This window comes from Gorilla gorilla, chromosome 5 (genome assembly GCF_029281585.2).
Source record: "Gorilla gorilla gorilla isolate KB3781 chromosome 5, NHGRI_mGorGor1-v2.1_pri, whole genome shotgun sequence".
Lineage (NCBI taxonomy): Eukaryota > Metazoa > Chordata > Mammalia > Primates > Hominidae > Gorilla > Gorilla gorilla.
The window spans coordinates 57,720,650-57,730,300 of NC_073229.2; positions in this window are offsets into that span (position 1 = coordinate 57,720,650).

A 9,651-nucleotide genomic window follows, 5' to 3' on the forward strand; every position below is an offset into this window, starting at 1 on the left:
TGGGACAGCTGTGTCCCTCAACTGCAGTTATAGCTTCTGTGGGTGATCCTCCCCATGTAGTTCTCTCTCTTCCTCATGCTTCTTCAGGCCTAGGAGTGGGACACCCTCCGCCACTCCCCTCAATACACACCCAAACCCACACCACTAGCTCCAGAATACCACACTTTCTCTTGAGGTTTCCTTGCACCCAGCCCAGACCTTTATAAATATTACTTTATTAAACTCCCAATAAAAAAATAAATTCCAAACTTGAGTGTGGTCCTGACAGGACATTGACTGGTACAAAAGCCAAGATCAATTAAAAAGTAATAAGAGTTGGACCAATCTGTGCCTATGATTAAATTTATTTAAATATTGCTTCCAAGTGGTAATTTAGTAGACAGTTAATATGGAAATAGTATTTTATAAAACCATTTATTAAAGAGTATTTTATGGAAAAATTATAAACTCAACTTTGCGAGTGTGAATAAACTTATTCCCTGTGTGGTCTGTTTTAAATCCTTTCTAGAACAAGGTCAAATACAGGCATGGCGCACAGTGAGCCTGGGGGCTTGCTGCCATGACTCTAGAAAACATCTGGGCAACTGACTCTTGGTCCGTGTTAACAGCTCTGAGTGCTAGAAAGTTGCATTGGACCAGGCTGTACTATCAGAGCATGGGGGTGGTATCCTACCTGTGCAGAGCCTCCCAGCAATTATACCGTATACTTGAACACCCTAAGCAAGATAAGACACGCCTAGCCCAGGGGAGAAGTTCTGCAGCACATACATAGGTTACAGGAATACAAAGACTGGCCCGGCCTGATGTGTATAAGATGGGGCCATGGAAGGGAATGACTTGTGCTTTCAGAAGCCTTAAGAGGCCTCTGACTCCTGGTGAAGCCATGTGGACCAGGGAGCCCACAGACCTCTCAAGACGGAAGGGGAGTATAGTCCAGTGGTTATGAGCATGGGCTTTGGAGCCAGGATGCCTGGGGTTCGATCCTGTCTCTAGCACTTACCAGCTGTGTGACCTTAGCAAGTCATGTCCCCTAGTGCCTCAGTTTCTTTATAATTGGAAGGGGACAATAGTATCAACTTTCTATGGGTACATGAAGGTCAGATAAGTCAGTGTTAATCTCAGAGCTATGCCTGACATATTGGAATGCTTAGTATTGTCACCTACTGCTATGGTGGGAATGTTTGTGTTTCCTCAAATTTCGTATGTTGAAATGAAATCCCCAGTTCAATGGTAGAGGGGAGGCATCTGGGAAAGGACTGAGTGATGAAGCCTCCTCTCTTACGAACAGGATTAGCTCTTTATAAAAGAGGATGGAGATGCCCTTTTGCTCTTCCACCATTTGAGCTGTGAGGAACAGGCTCTCAGACACCGGATCTAGTGGCAGCTTGTTCTTGGGCATCTTAGCCTTCAGAATTGTGAGCCATAACCTTCTATTGTTTATAAATTACCTATTCTAAGGGTGGGTTTGTTTGTTTTTAAATAGCAGCCTGAATGCACCAAGGTCTTTATTGGAGCTGGCTGCTGACCTTGCTGCTATGTCCTGGCCACTGGCTTCTTTCTGTATTCTCTAAGTATGTCTGGGCCTGGCCTTTCAGTCTCTCCATCCTACCTCTGGATCTGTCTGCTATCAGTCTTTTGGGCTTTCATTAACATCCCTGTAGGGCACCACCAGACCCCTTAGTGACATCCCTATAACACATAGTCGGCACCTAGGGAGGGCCAGGTGGCCTCTAGGAGAAGAACTCTGCAATTTCACGCCTGTGAGTTATAAAAATGGACATTTCCTATGTGGGAATCAGAAACCAGAGAGAATATAAAAATAGAGACCTCAAATGAGCTAATAGAGAGGGTAAAACTGTTCTCCATCTCTGAGGAGTCAAAGAACAGGGATAAATAACAATTTCTTTCTTTAAATTACATTTTCTACATTCCCATCTCATTTTGCTAATCAATCAAGGATAATTTCCTAGAGCTGCAGTTTGGCTTTCTTCATGAAGACAGGCAGGGGACTTAGAAAACTAGGAAAACAGGTAAGCCTAGGGAGAAGCTAGGCAAAGACAAAGGCAACACCTGAGCAAAGGCTATATGATAGCTCCTTGGAGAAAGAAAGATGAACAGGAGGAGGGGCTTCCATTGGAGAATTAAGGAAGGAGAGATGCATGACTTTGAGCAGTGAGTGGTACCATCTCATTCATGAGTGTGACAGTTTGACAGTAACTAAAATGTTTACTCCAACTCTAATCACAGACCTTAGGCCTGGTAAAACCTTCCATTCCACTTCTAAAACAGTGTACAGTCACTTCCTCCTAAATGCATTTAATTCTCCTTTCTTGTTCCCCAGGATTTGAAACATCATATGTATGCATGCTTCTGCACGTGTTGTTACTAATGCAGAACATTTTTTCTTTCTCAGACACAAGGAGGGCTCTTAGAAATGTGTGAGGAGACTGGTGATCAGGCAAGGATATTAAAGGTGAGATCAAACCCAGGATCGCAGGTGTGCAGTCCTTCAGCTGGCTTGTCACAGTCAGCCATGATAGGGATCACTCTTCCTGAGTCTACCCCTAGGTTGCCCAACTCTCCCAGTTTTTGCTGTTCCTCCTCCCCCAGAGTGTGTATTCGGAAGGTCCCTGGCTGAGATGTGTTCTCACCATTCTGCCTCTGCATTACAAAAGAAGGAAGACCTCACAGTGCAGCTGGAGACTGTGCTCAGGAGATCCACAATGCTACCAAGCTTCAGCTCAGTGTTTAGTACTGCCAGCCTCTTCCAGTGCTCTCTGTTTCACTCTTTCCCCAGGCACACCTTGTTTTTCTTCTACCTTTGACCTCTGGAGAAAGGGATGGGTGTAGGGAGAGAGTGGGGAGTAGTTCTTGCCTGCTGTTTCCATGCTCATTGCAGGACCGTGCTGCTGCGCTCGTATACAGTAACCACCATTTCCTGACTTGGTCTAAGTTTCATTGCTCACCTTTAGGGCAAATGTTTTCTTCAACTCCTGGTGTATGGTGCATGATCAATAAACTGAGGAACAATGATGGTACAGATATTAGGTTGCTACAAAAGTAATTGTGGCTTTTTGCCACTTTCAATGACAAGAACTGCAATTAATTCTGCACCAACCTAATATATGCAAGAAAAGTCAAGTCACTGGCTTCTCTATTTTAACATAGAGTGTACAGAGTGCAGTTGTGGAATGGAATGAAACATGACCTAACAAGGCACTGACTACATACCTTCTTATGCTTTTGAAACAAAGGGTCAAAGGGTAGAGCACGGTGATAAAATCTGCACCTCTGCCTGCTCCTGCCCTTAATTCTACCTCCCATTTCAGGAAGAGAATGTGGGGCTGAGAAAAGTTATCTATTGCTCAATTGGACCTCTCCGATTTCTGTGAGACAATGTCCTGTGAGTACATCGCATTATCATCTGCTCATTATGCTAAAGTCTCTATCATGCCTGCCTTGAGTTACATTTCGAAAGGTCCCCTGCTGTGACCTTAGCCATGTGACTTCGTGAGGTAGTTAAGGGGTCCTGCCTGTGGCAGATACCAGGCTGATGCCCTACCCCACACTTCCTGAGCTTTCCAGAGTTCAAGGCAGTTGCACTGATAGCTCCAGCATGCTAAACTATTCCCACCTGCACTGAGGGTGTTCTCAGAGCCACAGGAGCTTGCTGGGCAAACTGTGAGGGGATGAGTGTTGTCAGGAAGGACGCTCCAGTCACAGCCATCTATCAACAAGGCATGGGAGTCAGTGAATATGTGGTCCATGGGAACTATTGAGTCCTGGTTCACAGTTTCCTGGAAGCCCCAGAAGGGCTGTGCCTCAGTTGTTTGTGCACATGAGTCTTGCCCATAAGTGCCCTGTTTCACTGCCTTTTCTTTCTTCTTATCTCTCTTACCAACACCTCACTTGGAATTTTGTGGTTTACTTCCCAATTAAATTAGCTGTACCCAAGTACTGGTCTAGGGTCTGCTTTTGGAGAAAATCTAAATGAAGATAGTTGGAAAGGAAGAAAAAGTCTACAGTGGCTCTCACCTCTTCTTTTTAGCTTAAATTTACTCTCCTACCCACTGAAAGCTAGCTTCTGGCCCTGTCACCCTGAAATTCCCCATACTGTCAAATCCAGTGATTTTGCCCAATCATACTTGACCTCTAGGTAGCAGTTGACCAACCATCGCCTCCTTGGAACACACTTCTCTTTGCTCCCAAAGACAGCCTTTTCTCCTAGATTTCCCCTTTCCATTAAGCTTTCTGCCATTCAGAGATGCATCTTTTCACTTCCCCCTTAAGTGTCCCATGTCCCCTAAAGCTCCACCTGAGCCCTCTTCTATTCACACTCCCCACACTCACTAGGCAGCCTCAACTTCAGTGGCTTCCATAACAAATGCCAGCGATACGCCAATCTGTCTTCCACCCAGGCATCTGTTTTGAGCTCCCCCTTCTATGTTCAACTGTCTACTAGGTAGAGACCCTGAACACTCCATGGAGCCTTCCCCAAGCATGCACTCTAGATAAAATTTCTGTGGTAGAACACTTTTCCCCAAGAAATTTGGCAGGGAAGAATAGAAGAGAGGCAAGAAAATGAGGTGGTGAGGTTGAGAACAGTTATGGACTGTTCCATAAGAACAGTAAGAGGCCAGGCATGGTGGCTCACACCTGTAATTCCAGCACTTTGGGAGGCCGAGGTGGGCAGATCACCTGAGGTCAAGAGTTTGAGACCAGCCTGGCCAACATGGTAAAACCCCATCTCTACTAAAAAATTAGCCAGGCATGGTGGCAAGTGCCTGTGTCGTCCCAGCTACTCAGGAGACTGAGGCACGCAAATAGCTCGAACCCAGGAGGCAGAGGTTGCAGTGAACTGAGATAGCACCATTGCACTCTATCCCTGGTGACAGAGTGAGACTCTGTCTCAAAACAAAACAACGATAAGAAGGCAGAAAGGCAGAGACACATGAGAAGCCAAGTTTCTGAGAAGGTAGAGGGGAGAGGCTTTAAGGAAGGAGGAAGACAAGTTCAGATTCAGAAGTACTTAACAGTGTCAGAGAAGCAGGTGATAGAGTTCTTGCCAGATGACTTTCATTTCTTCCCTCAACTGGGAGGCAAGATCATTTGCTGTAGCAAAATGGAAGATTTGAGGGTAAGAGGTAAAATTTTGGAAGGGGGCATCAGTGAAGATGCAAGCATGGAAAGCTCAACAGAAACTGGCTTAAAAAGCAGTAAGATTTATTGACTGGTATTCTTGAAAGTCTAAAGGCAGACCAGGGTGTTGGCACAGTTTTATCCAGTAGCTCAAGATATCAGGACTCTAGCTCCTGTGATTCTCTTGCCCCTGGTTCTACCTTATGAGCTCCAGCAGTAAGACATTACACCCACATTGCAACACCCAGACAGAGTCTCCTCTGGGGCTCCAGAAGAAGACAGGGGAAGTATATTTCTCAGAAGCCCTTATGGTCATCTCCTCTTGTCTCATCAGCCCATCTGGGTGGTGTGCTCATCTGTGATTCACCCATCAGGTGACCGCAGAAATGGGAGAGCTGATTTGCTGAAGCCCATCAGTGCCTCCTCCTGGAGATGGAATGAGGTCAAGCCCACCCAAACAGCATGATTGAGAATGGGAGAGGTACACCTCCTCGAGGGAAAATCTGGGTGCTATTGGGAAGAAAAGGGAAGAATGAATACTGGGAAGTCAACCAATAAATGCCCACCCCTAGTTAGTTTCTGAGGAAATGGTGAGAAGCAGCTGTTGAAAGATTTGTCAAGGTGTGATAATGCTGAAGTGGAGGTTCTGATGAGTGTGCAGGAGAGAAATTTGTAGTGGCTCCCACCCTCCTTGCTCTATGATTGTCCCAGCAGCCTGAGTAGGGGAGTTGTAGGAGTGGAGAAGGTAAATGATTGGATTGATCCAAAGTTGGAGGTTTGCCAGGTGTATATTGTGTAGGGAGAACTGGGCACAACATGTGTTGAGGGTAATAGAGTGCTTGAAGTGATGGATGGGGGAAGAATGGAATTTGGAAGAGAGTCGATAGATTGGGATAAAATGGACTGTGTTCAAGGACTGAACTTTCAGATGAACTCAGAAGGCTGGCTTGAGGGGAGGGAGAAAGGATGAGTGCATACACATAAGACAGCCAGTGAGAACTGCGAGCTAGGGAGCGTGTGAGTGAGAGAAAACACATGAGAAAGGGTAAGACATTGCCATTTAACATTCAGAGGGAGTCAGTGACAGCAAGGGCTTTCTGGGTTCTATTTTCTAAATGAAGACATCATGACACGTTTGGCAAGTTACAGTGGGCTTGATAACACAACAGGTGTCTTCAAGCCTAAACCAGCCTCAGAAATGGGAGCCATATCCCTGCTGTTTCTCCTGCCTGGGTGTCATTCCCACAAATATCAGTCCAGCTGGGTTCTTTGGGACAAAGAAGCTGGAGGCTACTGGCCATCCCTTTGCCTTCAAAATGGAGTCCTTAGGACTCTGAGACCACATCTCACTTTTGTTTTGTCTAAGGGCTCTGCAAAAAGGTTTGGTTGTTATCTTGTCTTTTTCTTCCAAAGATGTGTCAGGCCACTTAGGTTCTTGGAACAGAAAAGAATGGAAAGGGAAGATGCTAGGAACAGATATATTCTAACCACTTTTTATTATTTTTTAATCAGATTCTTATTCTGGGTTAAGGAGATACACATGATTGAATGGGTCTAAATTTGGAGGCTTGCCAGGTACACATTCTGTAAGGAGAAAGGCAATGTCTTACCCTTACCCACTCTGAGTTTTCTTGTTCACGCTCTTTCTAGCTGACTGTCACATGCATGCACTCATGCTTCCCTGCTTCCCAGAAGCCAACCTTCTGAGTTCATGTGAACATCCAGTCCCTGAACCCATTCCATTTTATCTTAATCCATTGAGTCCTTTCCAAATTCCCTTCCTCCTCCATCCATCACTTTAAGCACTCTATTACCCTCAACTCAAATCGTGCCCAGTAGAATTTCTATAGAATGAGCAGGCAAAGAAGTTGGAGAAGGAATCTACAGGCCTAGACTGAATGATTGGCTTGACTACTAACATACTCTGTGAATTGAATTCAGTGATCTAAATCAGCAGAGCCACAGTTTATACATACATACAATGAGTAGTATAACAGTCTCTATACCATGGGTCAGCAAACTTTTTCTGTAAAGGCCCAGAGAGAAAATATTTTAGGCTTGGCAAGCCATCTGGCCTCTGTTGCAACTACTGATTCTGTGGTTGGAGTGAGAAAGCAGCCAAAGACAATCCCTAACCAAATGAGCATGGCTGTATTCCCATAAAACTGTACTTGCAAAAATAGATGGCAGGAAGGATTTGACTCCCTGAAGCAAGGGGCTGTGGGGAGGATCACGTAGCCTGTGTTCGTGGAGTCCTTTTGCCATAGCTTTGGTCACTAATGAGACTAATCACCCCTGTGCACTAAGCTGACCTCTCACCTATGTATTTGAGAGGACCAGTAGATGTTTCAAAGATGATAATAATGCCAGTAAATACAACAGATACTATGTTTTCCTTGCTCATCTTCCAGCCCCCCACCTTCACATGATGTTAGTGGCCATGACCTACTATGCCAAGTGGAAGACCCTTAGCCCTGCTTCCACCTTCCAGAGTTAGTTGCTTCCCCAGTGCTGCTGTGCACCACTGGGTGGTGGCATCTTGAACTGCCAAAAATCATACAAATTACTCCATATTCATAGCAAATGGAGTTGAAAGTCTCTCTTATTTGTGTTGTTAACATCTAACAGAAAGCTACAAAAAACAAACATAAATGAGGTCAAATGCAATGGGGGGAGCTATTTAAGTTTGGGGTAGAAAAGCAGTAAGGCTGATGTATTAGACTACATAATGCTAGATACTATAATTGATACACTTATTGTCAGACCACTAAAACTTGATTGATTTTTTTATTTACATCATAGTTCTATGCACCTTGGGAGAAGAAAGAGAATCACTGCTCCATGCAACTATTCAAAGACCCAATCTTCTTCCACCACATGATTCTACCATCTTTCAGGAATTTGTCTTTTTTTGCATTTAACCAGAGTAGGAAAAGGATGAGGAGAGGAGACAGAGAGGATTGTGTGGGGGACATTTTATAGGCCAGGCCTGGAGATGACAGCATGACTTCCATCTGTTTTGTTGTCCAACTGAGCCATGTGGCCATATTTAACTTCAAAAGAGTTTGGGAGATGTGGTCTAACTGCAGATCTAGATAAAGAAGAAACAGATTTATTGAACATGTGGGCAGACTGCCACAACTGGGGACAAATTAAGTGACAGGCATGCCTTACTCAGAATTACTTTTCCCAGTTGACCATAGAGGCTATGTTACTGTTGGGAAAAAAAAACAAAACAAACAAAAAAACTCCCTGTGGATAGCATCTTCTGAGAAGAGGCACTGACAACACTCTGGGTTATCTTTTCACGGATGTTTGTATTACAAACGGCATTGGAAGATGGAAATAGTGTCTCCCTTTGGAGCAGAGGGCAGTTTGGTGTCCAGGTTAATAAAGATATTATCTCTCTCTGGGAAAAAGTTTAGACAGGTTTGCTTACAAACCTTGTTTAGATTGAAGTTTCCTAAGTTTGAGGTTTCTTAGGTGTGACCCTAAACCATAATATGCTCAGCATCCATCTGCGCCCAGCCCTTGCCCCACAATCCTTGGTAGGCAAGAAGAACCAACACAAACATAAAACCTATGCTGCCTGCTGTGGTACCAGTCACAAAATCCTTTTCTTTTGCCTAGACATTCTGTGTCTTCTGGAAGCACACATGAAACAGTGCCAGGCTAACCTGTTAGCTTGCAAGTAAAGCCTCAGACCCATTACAGTTTTTGAGAGTTACCAGTTCAAGTTTATCATGGTCAGCATTTAGTAAATGTCTCTGGCTAGCCAACCATTTTTAGCTTTCCAGGATCCCAAGTAGCAGGCTTAAACTGACATTTCATCTTTGGTTAAATGAAATAAGTAATAACAGTGTAAATTTTGTAGCCCCCAGGCACATGTAATATAATACCAAGGCCTCCACATTGTACAACTCCAGGTGCTCTGTTCATATCATAGTCTATGAATATGAAATGTAGCTGCTCTAACTATTATAAGGTTTCATCATATCTAACACTCTTAATAGTAAAACACACCTTTACTTTAGGTGTAACGGAAATAAAAAAGAAACTTCCAACTAAACTATGATAAAATGCTCTTTTGTTTTGATTTTTTTATTGTACATTGAAAGAGCTCTTTAATGCTTTTTATTTATTTATTTTTTCAGAGACAGGGTCTCAGCTCTGTCACCCAGGCTGGAGTGCAGTGGCACAATCATGGCTCGTTGCAGCCTCGACCTCCAGGGCTCAAGCAATCCTCCTGCCCTAACCTCCAGAGTAGCTAGGACTACAGGCATGTGCTACCATGCCTGGCTATTTTTTTTAATTATTTGTAGAGAGTAGGTCTCACTATGTTGCCCAGGCTGGTCTTGAACTCCTAGGTTCAAATGATCCTCCTACCTCAGCCTCCCAAAGTGCTGGGATTACAGGCATGAGCCACCATGGCCAGCTTTTTATGCTTAGATTTATCATATATCAATCATGTACACATATAAGAGAAATATCTATTTCTATTCAACTTTATAC